This window comes from Pinus tabuliformis, chromosome 1_1, assembly GCF_031772625.1.
Source record: "Pinus tabuliformis cultivar Carrire ecotype Pingquan chromosome 1_1, CPIR1, whole genome shotgun sequence".
NCBI lineage: Eukaryota > Viridiplantae > Streptophyta > Pinopsida > Pinales > Pinaceae > Pinus > Pinus tabuliformis.
Genome location: NC_142297.1, coordinates 155,685,514 through 155,688,161, shown reverse-complemented (window position 1 = coordinate 155,688,161; position 2,648 = coordinate 155,685,514). Strand labels below are relative to the sequence as shown.

Sequence of the window (2,648 nt, the reverse complement as noted above, 5' to 3'; positions counted from 1 at the left end):
TAAAGAGTCAATAAAGTCTGTATTAATAATTGTAAGTGGTTGACCCACATTTAAGAAAGGGACCACAGTTAGTTGCAAACGGGCCATGGTGTTAGATAGGTGGTATTTAGAGAACCATGGTACTGACCCATGGTATTGTATGTATGAATCCTATATAAAGGATAGAGACTCTCCATTGAGGTTATTTTGTAATCGAGCTCTGCTCTGCTCAAGGTTGCCCTCTCGAAGAGGCAAGTGAACATTGCTCTCATCTCTGAATAATAAAATACAACTTGTTTTTCTCATTTTGTTCTGTGTTCTGGGTTATATTTCTGCGCATATTTGGTATTCTGGAATCTTCTCTCAGGTCAAGAGAGTAACAATTTCCACTTTTAAAGGCTAAAGATTTTCCAGCAGAATTGAAGAGGAATGAAAGTTGCAAAGGGCCCTGTTATGATAGGAGAAATGCTAAAACTACAGTGAGGGACTTGTTCTACATTCAAGGGAAGCAGTTGACAAGATATTTCCTTAGCCTTAATGCAAGCATATTTTCCAATAGTTATTCTAGGACATACAAAATATTTTCAAGTTTATCTTTTGCATACATGAACTTGAGAGATATTTAATTATGTGATGACTAATATTTTGTAAAACTCTTATGTAAAGCACTATATTAACATTTTATGAATATGTAAACAATGTTGGATTATGTATGGAGAACAGAGCTTTACATTGATGTAAGCAATGGATTGTACTCAAAGTGATCAATTTAGAGAAATACAAAGAGTTTGTTCCAAGATTCCCATGTCAAACAATTGGTGATGTGTTCTTTCATGTAAAATTGTTTCTTTTCCTTAGTTTCCATAGGCTTTCCTTAGTTTTATGAATTTGCTTAAGTGTACTGTTGTGGCTTGTGTAACAATATCAATGTTTTCTTTCTCATAGTAAGTATGAAATTCATCTTTGTATGCTCTATATTTAATTGAACTCAAATATCATTCATCTTATTCACGCCACAAGCACTCTATAAGATCCAAGAGTTCACTTACCCTGTCTTCAGTTTCTCTGTTATTTTTATAATTTATTACTCAAACTTTTATGACTACATGACCAATGGACTTTTCTAGCATCTTTCAACCAAAATTTTGAAAAGCCCGAATGGAGTGATAACAAGGGTGGGACAAGTATGAAGGAGCCACTATATGATTAGAGGGGTAGTGGTGTGTGAACAGCCTAAGGGTTTTTTGGTTCAAGTCATGAAATCTTACCATAGACTTGTAAAACTCATTGTTCAGGGATACATGTTGGGGAAGAGCAGGGGATGACTCAAGTTATGGAATGAACCACTTGATAGCTATAAAGGTGGCAGATGTACAAGTGATCCCAAAGTGAAGGGGCAAAAAATGTTATAATTTATTTTTCTAGTTTGCAAAGTGACACTGAATGAATTTGGAAGTTGCAAAGCATGAGCTATACATTGTACACTGTTGAAATATACACATCTTTATGCCAATTGCAAATTCTTTGTATCCACCAAGTTACCTTTTAAATCAGCAAAAGTTCAGGAGAGAAACACTAGATTAGACTGGGGCTTATTCCTTTTCCCATCTCATTACTATGCTTCTATTTGAATAAATTGTGTTTTGTGGTAAAATTATTCATTTATAATTATTTTATATTATTATGGTGATTTGGTATAATTACAAATTTAAATATCTAATATATTTCTTATTTATTTATAATGTTGCAAATTTTCATTTAGCATGCTAAAGGTTTGATATCAATTTCAAGCTTGATCCACAACGTCTTTATTTCCATATCACAAAAATATGAGAAGACGCAATAGTAATTATTTGGTTTAGAAAAGACGAACAAAGTCTGATATCAATTTCAAGCTTGACCCACCACGTGTTTATGTTGATTACGTTAACAAAATATAATAAAAAATATGAGAAGGATGTTTACATATGCAATAGTAATTATACGTTTACAAAAGACGAACAAAATGACGCTGCAGTTGTACTGTTTGTTTATTTCATGAAAGTGTTGGAAGAAAATTTGCATATGCAACAGTTATCGAGGACTATCGACGTCAGGGTGCTGTTGTACAGTTGGAGGTCTTATAACCAGTTGAGTCTCCACATCAATGTTCTGGATGCTTCTAAGTTGTGCTGGAGGTGTTCTCAAAACCGAACCATCCACATGTTCATCACCACACTGAAGAATACATAAAATTTAAGCGATAGAAGTTAATATATAACTGAATAAAAGTTAAAAATAAACTGTGCAATTTCACAAAAATATTTATTAAAATTTCTTCTTACCTTTTTACGAAGAAAAAGGTTCTCCTCGGTTAAGATCCGTCCCTGCAATTTTTACCAAAATTGATATCAATTCATGAAGAATACGATTCATAATCATAACCATTACAATCCAAAGAAAAGTCAAGTCTTAAGAAAAAACGAGACACGGTCAACTTGTTTTAACCACAACAATACAAAACTGGATTGAGGATGAAGCAAATATTAAATAACTATTTAATCCCGAGAATTTAAAATTTTGGTCAGAGCCTAAGCATATCCAAGTTGTATTTATCTTTGAAAGTTGTGATATTCTCTTTACTGTGAAGTCTTTCTGTATATACAATTAAAAACTTCAAGGAAACTTTG

The 2,648-nt window shown here is 32.8% G+C and overlaps 1 long non-coding RNA gene across 1 annotated transcript; it reads right to left on the bottom strand.

The window, feature by feature from the left end:
* Nucleotides 1–1,809: 1,809 nt before the first annotated feature.
* On the bottom strand, nt 1,810–2,354 carry LOC149212068 (uncharacterized). The gene is made up of 2 exons (XR_016250206.1): nt 2,304–2,354; nt 1,810–2,196 (listed from the first exon to the last, which is right to left on the bottom strand). It is a non-coding gene; the product is annotated as an uncharacterized LOC149212068 (long non-coding RNA).
* Between the last annotated feature and the right edge of the window lie 294 nt (nt 2,355–2,648).